This window comes from Anomalospiza imberbis, chromosome 3, assembly GCF_031753505.1.
Source record: "Anomalospiza imberbis isolate Cuckoo-Finch-1a 21T00152 chromosome 3, ASM3175350v1, whole genome shotgun sequence".
NCBI lineage: Eukaryota > Metazoa > Chordata > Aves > Passeriformes > Viduidae > Anomalospiza > Anomalospiza imberbis.
In genome coordinates this window covers 63,681,526-63,699,455 of record NC_089683.1, presented here as the reverse complement: position 1 = coordinate 63,699,455, position 17,930 = coordinate 63,681,526, and the positions used below count along the sequence as shown (strand labels likewise).

The 17,930-nt window shown below is 42.2% G+C and overlaps 1 protein-coding gene across 2 annotated transcripts in view; it reads right to left on the bottom strand.

The window, feature by feature from the left end:
- The window catches only part of TXLNB (taxilin beta), a 34,643-nt gene extending 31,255 nt beyond the window's left edge, over positions 1 to 3,388 (bottom strand). The window contains exon 1 of one of the 2 annotated variants that reach the window (XM_068184772.1): positions 3,248 to 3,388. The gene's annotated coding sequence lies outside the window, so the exon portion shown is untranslated. The remainder of the gene's footprint in view (positions 1 to 3,247) is intronic. The other variant, XM_068184774.1, reaches the window with a different exon arrangement.
- Between the last annotated feature and the right edge of the window lie 14,542 nt (positions 3,389 to 17,930).

The following is a 17,930-nucleotide window of genomic DNA, read 5'->3' as shown; positions in this document are numbered from 1 at the left end:
ATAGATACAACTTGCCAGCAGAAATGGTTCAGGAATGCATCTGGACTTGGTCTCACAGACCTGTCACACAATTGCGTCCCATTCTTTCCTCACTCCTTGTGGCATAGTCATTATATCACTGCAAAATAATTGTAAAATTACAGCAATCTGATTTCATATCATATTGAGTTTAATCTACATTGAAAAATTAGATACTATATGTGCAATTTAAGTAAATAATTCCAGATAGCACAAATTTTAGCCTCCTGTTTGTGATCTGTTTTAACTAGAGGTAATAAACTGCCAACTAATTCAAGGTCAGTAAGAGTATTGTAAAGGCTAAACTAGACACTCCACAAAATATGTGTTTATCTCTGACATGTTCAGGCTAGTGTTTACTGTTGCAATCATTAATTTGAGATAATTGGCAGTTGGCAATCAATCAGCTAGAAAACCCAGGACTACCAGTTCTTGTTTAGGCAGAATAAAACTCTCAGAAAGTATATCCCAATTCAAAATAGTTATTTTTGTAATATGTTCATCACAGAGGGAGAGCAGGACCGCAAAATGCTCCATTTCCAAATATTAACTTCTTTTCTGACTGTCTCCCCCTCTTTGTAAGAAGGTACAAGCTGATGTTCTCTCTGTACCCCGACTCTCCCCCTTGGCTGCCTCCCAACTTCATCACTCATGTGGTAGCACTGTCTGGCTAAAGGTTTCCTCTTCTGTGAATCACAAAGCACATCTCCAAATACTGTAGGCTTTAAAACAACTGTGGCAATTGATCTGTGCATGATGTGTCTCAGTAACAAAGGAAAAACATGGGTGAATGAAAGAGAAACCGGATGGTTAGAATCAAGGACACAAGATGTTTACAAGCTGGCCTTGCAGGAAATCTTCCCTAACATACATTCCTGGTTAGAAAGGGATTAGTTATAATCAGTCTGAAACCATGGCAATTCATGTCTGCTGAGTTTCCACCCACCAGCCCAGAATGGTGAGCAGGCAGGAACTCCAGAAATACACAGCAATGAACTTCTAACTCAAAGGTGCCCAGCTGCTGGGTCATACTAGCAGTTGTATTTACACACACAAATAATTATCCTAATGTTTTATTTTGTTCTTCCTCAGGCTAAACCAGAGGTCTGATAACTGCTTTCCAGCACAAACACAATGCCTGTGAAGACTTGTGTACCTTGTTTTGCACAGCAGCTTCTGCAGCGCTGCAGTTTATGTTGAGGGAGTCACAGCATCTGAGAGTTGCCTGCTGACAGCCTTTGATGCTGGGAGTTTTTACTGCAGTTAGCCCCAGTTGTCCCTTGTACTCCAGCCTGCTTAAACTTGATGTACGCAAGGAATTCTCCCTTATCGGGCCATAAAAGACTTTCGGTGCCAATTTCAGCATGACCCTAAGTGTTTACATTATACTATATCTTAAAGACAGTAATGCCTAAAAATTAGGTGACTGAGTCCAGAAAATGAATTCCTTGGTTTTTCAGACTTGCCCAATTTTAGACTGGCCACCTCTTCAGTTTTGCAACTCCTACTAGCATTACTGTTGCCTCCAGGCACCTGAATTTCCAACACAGCCTTACCCTGTTTTATGGTAAGGGGGAGGACTGGCTAGTCTGACTGAGTCTGAGCATTGCATCTTTTACTTTTTTCTCTTTTTGTCCTGCATTCCCAAATCCTGGACCTGTTCCACAGCTGTGAGATCAGCACCTTTCTTGGCCCTGGTGTTTTGGATGGAAACTTGATACTTGTGGTTGCTGTCTACAAATAGTCGCTGTGGTCCTCCTCTCCTTCACTGAGGAACACCCCCAAGAGTCAGAGGGCGCTGCTGCCTCCTCACTGTGAGAAAGACTCTACTCCATTCTCCTTCCTCTGTTAAGAACTTGGGATAACTCAGGACAGAAATGGAACTTTCAGCATAGCTGAGCACACAGCATAGCCACAGCTGCACCCAGAGGCAAGAGCAAAAAGGTGTGTGCCTCAGATCAGTCTGGTTACATGCTGAGTTTGTTTGTCTGCAATTATATCCCTCAATATTTCACATTTACAGCACAATTTGCCTTCACTGTGCCTTGAAAACAGTCAGTATTTCCAAAGTAAAAGGTCAGTAGGCAAGGGCCAATGACTGATTTAGCAGAGCTGCAATAGCCATCCTGCTGCTGGGAAAACTGCTCCTGTGCTGGGGTGTGCCAGCCCACCTCTCACACTGCTGGGAGCTGGCTCTGCTGCCCAGGCACCCTCCTGGCACGATCAAAACACAAATTAAACATCTTCTTCTTAGTTTGTCTTGCAGGCTGCCTTGAAGACTGTCACAGAGTTTTGTTTAGCTTTTATAAACAGTGTGCTTCCCCTTCCTTCTCTCGCTTCCTGATTTCTTTCTTGCAGCTTGAACTTCTAGAGGGTTTACAGACTGGTCTATATTTAGCTTTTGCATCCCCATGTATTCAGCAGAAGGACACATGGCACCTGCTCTGCAGCCAGGAGCTATTTTAAGCTCTTCTAAAATCGGTGATGGTATTTAGCACTTTATGCTCAAAGTTCACATACACACACATTTCTCTAAAACAAAGCTTTACATATATTTGCACCAGCCAACACATGCTGATAAAATCTGATTTTTAATCTTCATATAACACCAGAATGGTCTGCAGTGACACCTCAAAGCAGCAAACATTAAACTCTGGAATTGCCCCAGCTACTGTATCTCCGGTCACCCTCCAGAAAAGTACAAGTACCTTCTTACAGTCTAGATAGACACTGCCCTATGTGTTACTTTAGAAAGCAGAGATAAAACCAGCTGTATCAGCTACCCACTGCATTTGAATAGCTTTATGATTTATGTGCAATTTTCTAGTACAAAACTGAACAAAAGTTTGGAGGTTTTGTGGCAGTTTTCCATACAGGCTCAGAACCACACTTGGAGGCTTTCTGAAGCCTCCTGCCTCACCGCTCATGTGGCACCTGAATCTTGACCACTGTCGTAGCAGACCATGCATGGCCCCCAGTCTCAATTCAACACAAGCGCTACCAAAGTAATCTTAAATTTCTCTGATCACTCTTAAGACAAGAATTTCTTACTTTCACCAACAACCTTGGACACCTTCCTGATTTCCTCAGATGTCACATGGTGCCCAGACTTTCCTAGGGCTGCTCCTAGAAAATGCAGGCTGACGCTCCCAAAGGGAAGTACTTACATTAAAGCCCTTGTGCCATGTCACCAAGCAGTGACAGCAAGGAAGGTGTTCATCAGACTTACCGGACCAAAGAGAAGATCTGAGCAGAGGAAAAAAGTCGGGCAGAATGCTCAGACAAGGGCACGCCAGCAACAGGTTCTGTAATCCTGTCGCTGAGGAAAGAGGGACGGGAAGACCAAGTGAGGAGGGAAGGACAGAATGACACAGGAGGAGCAAACAGTGCAGGGACTGAGTGCGAACTGTGCAGGGACCGTCTCTGATAGGCGCAGGGGAAGCTGCCTGCTGGCTGGCAGCATGAGCCAGCTATGTTGGCTATTCCCTGCTCTGACAGAGATAGCACGAGAGATTAGAGACTTGGACCCTCAGAAAGAGAAAATAAAGGAAGGATACTTACACAGCTGCTACCCTTCAAATTTAAGTCTTAATCCCTCAATTACTTCAGGCATTGTGCTGTGTGAAATTTGTCTGTATTGACAATGGATTGAACGAATTTGGTTGAATTTTTCTGTGTCTACCACAAAGACTGGGATGGATTTCCACAATGTGAACTCCCAGCTGTGACTGCCCTTTGCAGTCCAGGATTTGGGCAGGATTTGTTAAAAACAGACTGATTCTTAATCATAGACTCACTGGCTGGAAGAGACCACAGGATGTCTTTAGTTTAAGCTCTTGCTTGAGGGAAGCTCAGCTGTGATCTCAGACTAGGTCTCTCAGGGCTTTAAATTAGTCTTTAAAACCTCTGTGGATGAAGACTGCATGACCTCCCTGGGAAGCCTGTTGTCTGGCTTGACTGTCAGACACTGAAAAATTTTCTCTTTCTACCTAGTCTTAACTTCTGTTGTTCCAGCTTGTGCCTATTGCCTCTTGTCTTCCCACTTTACTCTCCTATAAAGACCCTATCTCTATCTTCTTGATAATCTCCTCCAAAGCTGTCCCTTTTCCAGGCTGAATATCCAACCTCTCCTCACTGGACAAGTGCTCCAGTGCCAGCAACCATGGTGCTCCTCTGTTGACCAACTTTTCCATTAAGGCAGCAATGCTAAAAGAGGTGAGTGGTGTAGCTGCCCCTGATCCCAGCAGCTCTCAAACAAATATTGCAGCCAAGATAACCTGCCTGACCTACTTTCTGCATGTGACCATGCCGGCTCATGTTGGCCCAAAGTTGTTGATACAAACATGCAGAGCGCTCCCCAGGGAGCTCAGCTGAATGCTGCTTATGCAGCAACCAGCATTTCCCACTTCTGTGACACACAAGCCACTCAAGCACCATCTTGATATGCCATATCACCTAAGCACCATCTGCTACCCACTCCCTAGAAGGAGATGTAGGTCAGTTTAACGCACAGATATGCGAACAGTGGAGAAATGATAGGCTGGCACTGGAAGTGGGAGCCAGGGCTATGAGAAGAGAAATGGGACTTGGTCTCCAGTGAAAAAGAAAGAGGCTCAGAACAAAGGGTGGCAAAACAAATGTATACTATAATGATTTGGAATAAGCTTCAGACCGAACCATGGCAAAAGAAGAACCAGAAATGCTTTGTGCCTGATTTACAAGGGATGTCAGAGAAAGCAGTACTGGGCAGCTCAGTATCAAGAAGTACCAGCTCAGAAATAGTCTGTATGTTAGCAGCATCTCAGACTTTTACTGGAGAGGACTAAAGGTCTTGCTATATCTGTGGAGATGATGGGGCAAAAAGTTCACACTTGAGGTAGTTTCTCATTAGTCTTATTTCTCTACTTGGAAAAGGTAGCTTCTGTAATCTGGGGATGCATGGGCATTGTGGCTTCAGGGAAAATCAGTTCTTCCAATTTTCTTCAGACACTGGTGGTGGCTTGGTAGTATTCCTAAGGAAGTCACTGATTTAGGAGTAATGAAAAGGAGTGAGCTTTCAAGGTCTGGTGCTTCTGTAGAAAATCTTTTGGAGAAGGCTGGGAACTGGCTGGATGTGTTTTGAGCAAAGATAAAACTCTGGCTATGTTTGTGACTGGGCAGTGTGAGAGATCAGAATACCAGTGAAGATAAGAGTGTTTGTATGGGCTCTTTGTGCTCCTCCTGATTTGACTGAAGAAATCTCCAGTTACAGTCCCTGTTCATTTTTCTTTTGAAATAAAATCAATTCTGAGATCAAAATGAACAACTGAGCTACCAAGGAACTAAGTAACAGCTGAGCTGCAGAAACTTACTCTGGCATATTCTCACTCCTTGGCAAACACAAGGCAAGACAGGTTCAACTTTGCTCTCTTTCACTGGGGTTACAGCTATTATATGTCAGCTCATTTTTGCAGAAGCCTCCCTTCAGGTACAGGAACCCTTATCAGAGCTTAAATGAAATTATTCGCATTATGGATTTCCATATCCATATTCACTGGGCACTGGGTCCTTGGTCATATCCCTGAGACATCAGAGTGCAGTGATAATGGGAAATGAGTTGGGGTCATCATTATAAAAACCTCCTGCAAGTAGTACAAAGCCATATATACTGAGTTGTTCCTAAATATGCATGTAAATAAAGCAGTCTGTGATAGACTCAGGAAATAGAAAAACACAGATAAAATCAGTATTACTAAGTTTGTGGGGAGTATGTAGGTGTAGCTTCAGAAGATTAAAAGGGATCTGCTGGATTTTGGGCTGTGAATTGAAATAACTGTTTTAGGAATGGAAAGGGAAACTCAGAGAAATTTAGAGGAGTGTGTTGAAACTGCCATGCAACATTTTACATGCTGAACACAACCAACTGACTGGCACTTTGCATGCTGGGATGGTTACAGTTTAGGTGAAAGACTGATGGTTAATTTTTAGAGTCTCTCTCTCAAATGCTCAAGCGCTTTAAAAAATGCTGACACTGAAGGCAATACTGTGTTGGATAAAACCACTTGAAAAAGTTTTGTGGGTTTCTTTTTCACCACAAGCAATGGCAAGCCTTAGTTGTTCTTCCACCTAAACGAACACTTAGATTCTGCAGAAGCCCTAATATCCCCTAGAAGCCATACAGACTGATTTGTCCTGCAGGCCAGTCTTTTGGCAGAAGGCAAAGAGGCTGCAGAGGTTCTTCTGCCTTGTGCACCAGCAAGGAAAGGGTTGTCTGCACCCCTCTGCAACTTGTAGCTTGCCTGCTCCATGACCCTGCTAGCCAGCAGCAGAAGGAAATTTGGAGACTAGCATTCCCAGTCCTGTCACACACAGGGATGCAGATGTCAGTGGACTGCCATGGTCTGCTACTTCAGTGCCAGTTCTGTATCAGTGAGAGTATAATTTTTTTATTCTTGTGCAGGAACTTTTCTAAGAATCTGAATGAGTTTTTCATGGCTTTCCTCCTGAACAGTTTTTTGTTTATTTTTTGACAGATAAACCAAACATTTTTCAATTTTTTTTTCAAATTATATTGTGCAGGGACAGAACCACTTGCTGTAATATCACTATTTCAGTCAATTATATTATAAACATCATTAGAAGGCCAAATACATCCTGGACTGCATCAAAAACATCATGGCCAGCAGGTCAAGGAAGGTGATTCTCCTCCTCTATTCTGCCCTTATGAGAACCCGCCTGTCCAGCTCAGCTCAAAAAAGGTGTGGATCTGTTGGAGCAAGGCCAGAGCAGGGCCACAAAAATGTGGGAGGACCTCTCCTATGGAAAAATATTAAGAGAATTGGGATTGTTCAGCTTGGAGAAGGGAAGGTCTGGGAAAACCTTATAGCAACCTTCCAGTACTTAAAGGGAGCTTAGAAATGAGAAAGAGTGACTTTTTACATGGACAGATAGTGATACGACAAGGGGCAATTGCTTTTAACTGAGAGATAGTAGATTTAGATAAGATATGAGGAAGAAATTCTTTACTGTGAGGTTGGTGAGGCATTGGAACATGTTGCCCAGAGAAACTGTAAATGCCCCATTCCTGGAAGTGTTCAAGGCCAATCTGGATGGGGTTTTCAGCAACATAGTCTAGTGGAAGGTGTCCCTGCCTGTGCTGGGGAGGTGGAACTAGATGGTCCCTTCCAACCTGAACCATTCTATGATTCTATGAATCTGTGATTCTGTGAAATAGCATTGATCTGTTCTGTTTAAATATGACCATAATATACTTATGTCATTACATAATAATATAATATACTTATAACATGATAATATACAGTAACAAACAGGTATATAAAATATATAATGAAAGTATAGTGTTGATGAAGAATTTAGAAATGCCTATAAACATAAAACATATAATTTGAATTTAGAAAGAGCCCTCATAACAGATCTTGAGACACAGAAGCACAGTGACACCTGAAGAGTAGTCTAGAAGTCAGAAGGCTGCTGAATTTGGCAGCATTTTTCTGCCATTGGCACCTACAACTAAACCGGTATAGGGAGAGTCCTAGATTTTCCAAAGAAAAATTTGTTAAGACCAGTCTCCACTGGGTTTAATTTACTTGGATAGAAATGTTGTAAACACCAGGACCAATAGGACATTTTCCATGGTGGTCTCTTGGGAATAATTTCTCTCCTGTTTAGTCCTGTGGTAATGTGAAAAAAAAAGGAGGGGAGGGGGAATAATATATTTGCATTCCACACTGTATCAATTTTCTACAGATTTCCTAACTCCACATCAATCTCAAAAAGGTTGGAAGGTTGGGATTTGCCTTCTAATAAGATTTTATGGCCCGAAGAGTTTGTCATATACCTAAGGTATGCCAGGTTTTTTTCTTCCAGAGCTCAAAGATCCTGGCTACCAATGGCACTTATAATAATGCAGCCAAATTAGCTGACACAGAAAATCCCAATAGGCAACTGACTTAACTATTTTAAGCAAATAATTTAATTCTTAATCTACATCACTAAGAATATAATTTCTGCAGTATAGCAAGGAAACCACTCTAAGAATCTGGAGGGAATCCCCATGGTCTGCTACTGAACAGTTTTTGATTTATTCTTGGAAAGATTCAAGTCTTTTGAAACTTTAAGAGCTAGCAAAATCAATTATCAGGGTTTCAATTTTCTCCGGGCAATTTCCACCGCTTCAGCTTGCCCAAGAGACAGACTCTACATAAATACATTATGCTGTGTGCTACTTGGAGAATTTGGCAGAGTCGAGAATAGCTCCACTTGAAAAATCACACAAAAGGTAAAGAAAACCCTCAGGTGAGGCATACGGTCACACCTGAATGCATATCAGCAGTTTGAAAATAAGTCTTCTCCATATATAAAGGTAATTTATTGGGAAGGGAAAGAGCAGTATTAGCTGTTTCTATTTATTCTGGTACTGCAGTGAAGTTACTGCTGATTTACACCATTGTAAGTGAGCAAATATCTAGCATGAAACTTCAAAAAGGTACTGAATCCTGAAACAATCTATTTTTGTCATGTAATTTCATTTTAAAATGATACTCCTACAGCTTGAAATCATCTTCTATCAACACACGATGGGAACAGAGTTGGGCCAAGTCAACCATCAACCCCAGACATTTTCTGAACATGCCAGGGGAAATTTCTGAGCCCAATTCAGATATGATCATGCTGTAAAGCACATATCAAATGTAATTGGGAAGTCTTTTAAATGTCAATGGTATGTCAGTCAAGGGTGAGTTATAGCAAAGAAATTATAAATTCCAACATGATAATGTAGACTGAATTATTTTGTAAAAGGTACATGTCTTTTCCTCCCTTTTCTAAATCCTTCCATTTGCTAGTAATGTTCACTTGCATCAGTTTCATTATCAATATGTATCATTTATTTTAGATTGCTCCTAGAACTGGCTTATAAAAATTAGAAATGGGAAAGACTCATTAAAGGCTCAGTCCTGCAGCTGCTTCACGTGTGGAGCTGTCATTGATTTCCCAAGCAGCACCTGTTTGTGAGCAGCAGAGGGAATAAAGCAAATTAGAAATTGAAGGCTTGAATCTCTCAGCTGTATGAGCTGTACATGGGCAGGAAAGCATTTCATAATTGGAGCCAAGCATCTTTCTCTGGAAAGGTCCAAATTCTGCTAATAATCATAAGGAAACTGAGGGGGGCAGGGGGCTGAACAACACTGAGGTTATGGATAACTCGTCTAGGAATACTGGAGGAAAGACTAGGGCCTGACACAATGAAAATGACACAGATTGAGATAAATGACACTTGGAAATCAGGGGAACATTTGTGGTGAAAGATTAAGATCTGTAGAAAGAAGTGGGAAAATAAGAGACAGTGATGGTGAAATAAGTCCTAATAAGGTTCTTATTTTATAGGATAATGACAGGGTGGACAATGAACTGTTAGTTCAGAAGGAATGATCCTGTGATCAGCAGAACTGGCAGCACTACTCTGTGATGTCTAAAACTGCTGCTGATGTAAACACCAATGACCTATTTTAAGGCATGAATGGAAGGAGAATCACTAGATGGAGAACGCAAAAGGATGCAAGAGGTATATTGGCACTGGCAGATCAGAACTGTGAAATGGTGTCAACTGGATTTTTTATAATGGTTTTCTAGCCATGCAGAAGCATCTTATTAAACATAACATTTGTGGGACCAAATTAATAAGGAAGAAAAGATAACCCAAGAGATGAAAGGATGAATAAAGAAAAGATCAGGTGAGAGTGAGCTTCATATTTTACTAAGCTGAAAGACAAATACTGGAGGTGGCACCAATGTCCCCAACTTGTTATAATATAGTAAATTTTCATTCTGTGTACATAAAAAGCCTATGCAAGTAATATTTATTGGAAAAGGCAATTTGGTCTCTAATTTAGGTCCCGGACTTAAATAGGAGTATACAGACAGATACATACATAATATTTAGCCTTAGGTATCTTCAGATGTGTCTCCAAAACTCTATTACTATGAATTTAAAGAGTGTTTTTCCTCTAACAGCAATCTAAAAGAGAGAATGCTTTTCAATAGCCTCAGAGCAGTTATGTAATTTGAGACTCTCAAACTATTTGTAGTATGGGGAATTGCTGAACTAAGGGAAGAAAATTAACTATTTAGCCCCCCACTTGGAATCAGAGAGAACAATTCTAGTTTGCCTGGAAACTAATCATCAGGCAATCTGTAATATTGTCTGTGTTTCTGTAACATTGCAAGATATATCACTAATTACTGTTTGCTTCTGTGGTTTCCAGTGTTTTCCAGTTGTGCAGTAGCTGCTTGCATGCAAGATTGTAATATAACCTATTAAGTAACTTCAATATCAAGCAGCAGTGAACTGCAAAAAGCACTCTGTACTCATTATTTGAAAGGGTAAACTGAGACATAAAGTGTTACATGCTAATGCACAATAAATAAGGCCTTACCCAAGGTCATGCAGATGGGAACAAGATGTGCTCAGATTCTTTTCTACTTTAATTACGGCATGCTTGCTTAAAACAGGAGGACCAGAGTTGCATACTTAGAGTGAGAGGGAAGTCCACCTCACAAAAATGTTCTGTGTCTTTGTGTGCTTTATGTGCCTTCACTTTCTGCAATGAGTTTACATAGGTTGAAAAATTCATGCGACCTGTCCAGTCAGCTTGAGCAAAGATGGTATAAAACCCACACTGCTTTTAACAAAAGACAGCTAAGTTAGGTAAATATAGGACTGGAGGGCCTAAATGTTAACCAATCTAATATTTTCCTGTACAAAGGAACTGTAGTCCACATGACCAGGGAAATGTGTAATTCTGATTTTCATTAAATTAAAAAAAAAACATCTGTGACATCTCTGAGAAATTTTAGAGGTTGTGACTATGACAACCCATACAGGACAGTGCAAATAAAATCACAGGATTGTAATATCATTATTCTAATGACTACTAAATATTACCTTTTCTCAGTGTGTTTTCCTTCTCTCCCCTCCCAGCATTTGATCTCTCATCTATCTTCCCTGTCTTGTAAGATAGACAGTAAGTAAGTCATCCAGAGCCACCATTCTGTTACATGACTGTGCTTTCCTGGTGCAGCAGGCTCCTACTGTCTGGTTGCACCTCCAGGCTTCTCAGTGTTGGCTTCTGTGCCATAATCTTTTCTCTCTAGGAGGTCAGTTAGCAGAGAAGGCAAGAAGGATAGTCATAATTCATAAGACTGTGGACTGTTTTACCAACCATAAAATAGAAAAAAAAAACCAACAAAAAAAAAACAAACCAGTCTTTAGTCTCTTTAGTCCTACCCTTTCTCATTTATTTGCCAGTCACAAAGAGGAAAATCTTTTGGAGGGCACACCAGTCAGAAAGGCCCTCAGAAACCTCCTATATGCCAACCAACAGCAAGCAAGGAGAAATTGCAGTTCTTTTGAGTCTGGCTTTCTCTGTATTCTCTTTTCTTTTATGTCACCAACTAAGGTTTGACTAGCTGCGTCCTTGTGAGGCTCTATCAATTTCAAAGTCCTGTTCCATGACCCAGTTCCTTTGTAGATCATCAGTTGTCAAGGATACCCAAAGGTCATCTGTCTTCCATGTAACCTTCATCAACAAATTGGAAGAAGAAAGTCATGCAGCATTTCAGCATGATCACCCACCTCAGGCAACAAACACTGAGGAGTCATGAATCCGGTAACTCTTGGCACAAGCAGGCGTAAGCTGGCAACTTGCCTTTCTAAAGGAAAGTACAAAATCTCCCTACAATGGATGCTTTACTGGAAATGTGAATTGGTTTGGATGTTAAATATTATATGCATCTATGTCTTTACTTTTTTTAGCAGAACAACCAGAAAACAAAAGTGTCTGTATCCCACAGATGTGACATACACGAAAGTGATTCATGAATGTACTTAAGCTTCCTTAAAAAACAACATGCAATTTCCTCACAAGGAAAGAGGCTGACCAAAGCCACTGACAAGCACTTTGGAGCTGCTCATTTTTGTGGAGGAGGAAAAAAAAATAGGAAAATGTTAGTCAATCATATTTCCATGTACTTTCCTTTCCTTCTCAGTAGTTAAAGATCACCTGCTACCAGGGTGATACAAAACCCTCAAAACTAAGGAAGAAGACATTTTCAAGTTATTTCACTTTAGGCTGAGGAAAAAAGGTAATCAGAAGGTCACAGTAGTTCAGAATGATTTTAACAGTAATAAACTGCAAAAGTTAGTGTCAGAGCAAAATATGGATCAGAATGTACTCTTATCCATTCTTGACCCAAACAACACTTTAGGATTATACTAAAATACGTGACACTATATTTGAATTAAATTAATGAGAACATCATATAGACTCTCAGTCATCATAGTGATTGCAAATTCTGATGTAATTCAATCTGAAATTACCACTGTTACACGAGGTGTTGGAGTTAGGGAGGATGGTTCATGTCTGCATCTGCAGTGCTGTGCTCATGCAACACATTCACTTGATCCAGCAGCGTCTCCAGCAATACCACTCCAGACTCTCAAGAAGGACTTAAAAGACCCAAGAGTAATTTACACCACTATGGTGTAAATATAGATACATAAATATATATATGTATAAACTAACTAAGCAACATATAATCCTTCTAAAATGAATAATGTGTTCTGAGCACTTCTAGGCCCACTGATTCTGGTGGGGTGACTTCAGGGGAGCTGAAGACTCAGAATATTAGACTCAAAACTGCTATGCGGTTTTGGCATAAAGTACTGCCTGCTCTCCAAAAAGGATCCCAAGGCTATGAGTACTTGATAAGCCATCAGTCAGGTCTTGATTTTTGACTTGGACTTCACCGACCAAACAGTTACCTAGGTTAGAACTGGACCCAAAGGTCACTGATCTAGATTTTGGTTGTAAAGCATATCTGGAAAAAATCACAGATGAATAATTAAGTTGTCTTGTTAATCTTTACAATTCAAGACCACTGTCTTTTGAAAGTTAAGCCCAAAAAAAAACCCTCAAAAACTCAAACCCAAAATCAACTACAAAAAAAAAAAAAAAAAAACACACACAAAAAAAAAAAACCAAAAACAAAAAAAAACAACAACAACAACAAAAGAAGGAGAATAGAATGTAACTCTGGAACTTTGCCTTATCTACAATCACAGTCATGAGAATGCCATTCAGGGCAAAGCTGTTATGTACAGTAAGAGCTGGAAAGATCTGAAAGGGAGGCAAGGAAGAAAAGTAGTCTCCATTCCTTCCTCAGGCCAAAATACTGAGAGCTCAGCTCTGGAATTTAGAAGTGCTCTGCTTCACTGATTCCTGTGGAGCCAATCTTGCCCTTTAAGCACAGACCTTGGTAACAGAGCTTGGGGGAAAACAACACAGTCCTCTAATAAAGGACTTCATTGCTTGCAATATTTACGTGTAAAGCCATGTCAAGAAGACCCCTGGACTAAGAGGTTTGGGCTAAAGGAATCAGTCTAGTAGAGTCGCTGTGTGTATTAATCTAATTTTTGTGAAAGCATTGTGGAATTGCCAAGAAGCAGTTCTTGCATTAGGTAAGGGCTCTACTCCATACATCCATCACTACTCATTCTGACTACATTCATTCAGTTAAAATGTATACAATAAATCAAATTAAAAGGCTGCGCTTTAAAATACTTTAATCAATAAGAAAGGCAGGGCTTCAGCTACACCTAGCTACAAGCTCCCAGTACTGCAGTCTCTCCGCAGCACTCTGACAGCAAGCCTTTATCTGTCGTGGTAAATAACTGCTGCTGTGGTTCATGTGGTTCAATACAGAAACTGTGAATGGAAACTAAGTACCTCTCTGTCTGATTATCTGTGCAGTAGCATCTTTTACGTAAAGTGCTTACTTAAAAATGTCAGGCAAGGTCTCAAAAGGTGACAGCTCAGACGGAGACCAAGGAGAGAGGCGATGGGATGGGGGGCTGCCCTGCACCGGGTCCCTCTCTGCGGAGCCAGGGGCGGGGCAACATGCCTGTCAGAGGCTGCTCTTTTCCTTATAGGGCAAAGTCACAAGGTGACTTGTAACAGAGCAGTTGTCACCATCCCCTCCCTTTCCCCCCCCTCCCCCCCCCCCCCAAAAATCCCAGGGCACTGCTGCAATGATGCACCGCACTGGCTGACCGTGCATCCCAAAGGAAACACGCTGCTGCTCCAAATACTTTCAATGGTTACATTTGCCCTGATTAAGCCTGAGTGAGGACATGAGGAAGCAACAAGGCCTGTGGTGCTTCCTGGCCACTGAAAGAGTCCCACCAGACAAAGGTGAGATAGTGTATTACATGGGATTTAAGAAGAGAGAAGGTGGTTTTCAGAAGCAGTGCTGAACACAGGCTTCAAGCCCGTGGTTTAGCTACAACGGTTTCCAGTGTGACAACTGATGGGAATGGGACAACTGATGGGAATGGGACAACTGATAGGAATAGTACTGTTCCCTACTCACAGTCCAGGAGCAGGGACATGCATCCTGAGTCCACCCTCAAGAGCAGAGAAGCTGATGCTCAAAACTGCAGGCTTCATTGCCTCCACCAGCAGCAGCTTTGCTCACTTATATTCACCTAAGAAAATTCAGGTTTTTCTTGTAAATAATGGTCTGTGAAGAAGGTTAACACCTCAACACCTCATGTTTTCTCAAATTCTCCACTTTTCTAGCATACAGTATTGTGCCCTACCAGACATGATGAGCGAAACCAACCTGTCCTGACCACTCCACTGATAGGCACCTGTTCATAGCATGTGGTAAGGCTTTACTGGTCTTCAGACCTTTTCCCTAAAACTTTCTCTGTGATGGTCACTAATTTTTTTCTGCCTGCTACTTAGACTTTGTCTTCATTTCCATATCTGTATTTGAACATTGCCCTTCACCTCCTTGTTGGATCAAACATTAGCTTTAGTGCAGCCTTTAGTGCAGGTTGCTGATAAGCAACCCAAAATATAACTGCATAACCCTTATAATCCTATAAGGAACCTAAAATATGACTATTTCATTTCTGTACAAAGCAGATGCGTACAGAAGCTCGATGTCTTTCCCCATTATTGGGAAATCCTAGGAATTAATTTCTACTTTCAAATACATACTCTACTTCATATAAAGTTGTTGGAGGGCATATAACTAAATGAGGTTTGCAGACAGAGATAATATCACTTATTAGACCAAATAATGTAACTTGAAGTAAATAGAAAAGATTTTGAGTATCAAGCCTTTAAATACGTATCCTGACAGAGAGAGAGAGTGAAATCTGAAACACTCTGTGTTACTTGTGTTTGAATTGCAGCAGATAAGACATTTTATATACTTCCAGAAATATTCCTGTCGCCTACACAGTGCACTAGTGCTAGCAAAGCAGCCTGCAGCAGAAAACTCACAGGGCAACTCTTAGGAGGCTCTTGGTCAAAACTGCCCTCAGCATCTTATTGCAATGAGCATCTGCTCAATAATTAGTTTTTGAGCTTAAGAAATGCTGTGTACTGGCACTAATAACTTCAGCCACAGTTTTAGAAACTTGACAATCCTGAAAGTTTCTTTTATTTTACTTTACTGCTCATAAAATAGGCATTATGTTGCCAAATGAACACTCCAATGGAGAGAGATAACAAAATGGCCCAGTAAAAGAAAAAGGTGTGAAAAGTGGTTAGCATTTCACAAAACCCGATAAGGTGGAAAATATTTTGCTTGGTTTTAATATGGTAAATAAGTCTTTCAAAATCTGTTTCAGGCCTGTGATCAAATTGGCCCTCTGTAATTTTTTAAGAGGGGAAAGGCACAGCAGATGGAGAGGGAATGAACAAACTCTATTAAAAACCTGGTGTTGCAATTTTTTTTCTAAAATGAGGCAAAGAGAGTAACAGAGAACCTACCATAACAGCAGCTCATCTGTTCAGTCACTTGATGTATCTCTTTATTGTTGCAGTTACTGAGACTCAGCTTTATCTTGCGCGTGAGCACAATAGTGACACCATATTGAAATGTGTAAATATATTTTCATAAACTATGTAAAACACCCCCTCTTTACTGACAAAATTATGCACTTAGAATACGTGAAATCCTGAAAAAATGCTGGTGCCTTGGGTTCCAAATTCCTCTGATTCTTCATCTGAGTTTTATTGCACATGCACTGTTATCTGACAAATATATCTGCCAGACTATTTTAAAAATACTTTGTCTTATCATTCAAACAGCTCCTGTCAATGTTACCTAGTCCTTGTTCACACTGCTATCCCTATGAGTGATGATACAAAAATAGATCTGGTTAAGGTTGGTATGTGTAGTCCAGATCCATAACACTGGCATTTCTTATTCCTGTCTGCAGCAAACCCAAAGTATTTTTGAAGAAATGAAAGCTTCAAAAAGGACAGCTGTAGGGTCAGGGACAAGAACTGCTTTTTCTGACTTCATTTCCCTCTGCTCAATGCTTGTGACCCACGATTTTTCTGGGGTTTTTGATACAAGAGTTTATTGTCCCCTTGGGTACCAGCTCACACGTTAAGACCTGGTGTGCCACAGAGTCAGGAGGAAACAGAGGCAGAGGGCAGGAGGAAGAGGGCAGGAACAAGGTCGGAATAGGATGACTCCTATAGCCAGATGTTGATGCAGAAGTCACCTATGCCCTGATGAACTAATTCTATGGGGCTTCACAGACACAAGCCTTTGGCTAAACACCAGTGATCCACAGGGCCTTGTAGCTAACTTAGTGCGGAAAACATCTCCCAGAGGAAAAAATTTAAAAAAAAAAGAAAAAAAAAAAAAAGAAGAGTGACTAAAAAATGAAACAAATGAAAGGAACTTCGCAAATCCAGATGTTGGAATTTTCCAATCTCCCTAGCAAGACAAGATAAACAGGGGATAATCCTTGTTTATATAACTTTTCTTTTTTACTTTTAAACTTTTTTTTAATAAAACCTTAGACTAACAGGCATGTTTTCACCAGTTTGTGTGCTTCTTTTCCAAATCCGCACCGAGAAATTTCGCTAGGGCCCGCAGCCCCTTCGGGTCGGGTGCTGGGGAGGGTCGCCGCCAGCGGGCACGGCTCTCCCTCCACGGCTCCCCAGGGGTCCCTCGGGCAGGGCAGTGACGAGCACTCGGCCGGTTGCCCCGGCTGAGAGCCGTGCCCTCCTGTGCCCCGGCTCGCCTCGTTGCGGGCCCCTGGCCCCCACAGCCCCTGGCCGCGGCGAGGACGGAGGTTCCGGGCTCGGGGGCGGCTCTCGGCCCCCCGCCCTCAGCGGGCCGGCGGCGCAGCGCCCGGCCGCCGCCGGGGGGCGCGCTAGGCCCGCGGCCGCCCCGCGCAGGTGGCCGAGGGGCCGGGCCGGGCCGGGCCGGGCCGGGCCGGGGCTCCTGCGGCGCCCGCGGCCCCGGCGGGCAGCGCCCGAGCCCTTCGGTGAGCGGGCAGCTGCCCCTGCTGCGGCCTCCAGCCCAGCGCCCACACCTGAATTCTTGACTCCCGGGGTACAAGGACGAGGACGGCGTCAATCTGTGCCTAATTTCCCACCGAGAGCGCGTTGCGTGGCGGGCCGGCTTAGGGCTGATCTCCCGTCCAAATAAAGCAGCGCGTCTATTTATGGCCGTGGCTTAAAGAGGAGCAGATCTCATGTACCATGTTGGAAGTTCTTGAAAAACAGCCAAGGTACAGAGGTCAAGTTTCCTGTACTGACAGCAACTTAGCGGGACGCGAGACGGCAGTGTCCTTCGTGAGGAGCTGGAGAACTGGGTCACTGTGCATCCTTCACTAATCGCTGGGTTCCAATTATAAATTACTTTAGTCTATTTGGAAGCAGCGTGGAGGACAGTAGAGAGAATCTACTTGAAAGCCTGTTACTGCCTCAGGCATGGGAGCCAGTGGGAGCATTGCCAAGGGGTTCATGTTGGCAAGATGAGGGTCAGGCCCCCAATATTGCTCAGTAGATGATATAATGAATAAAAAAATACGCACT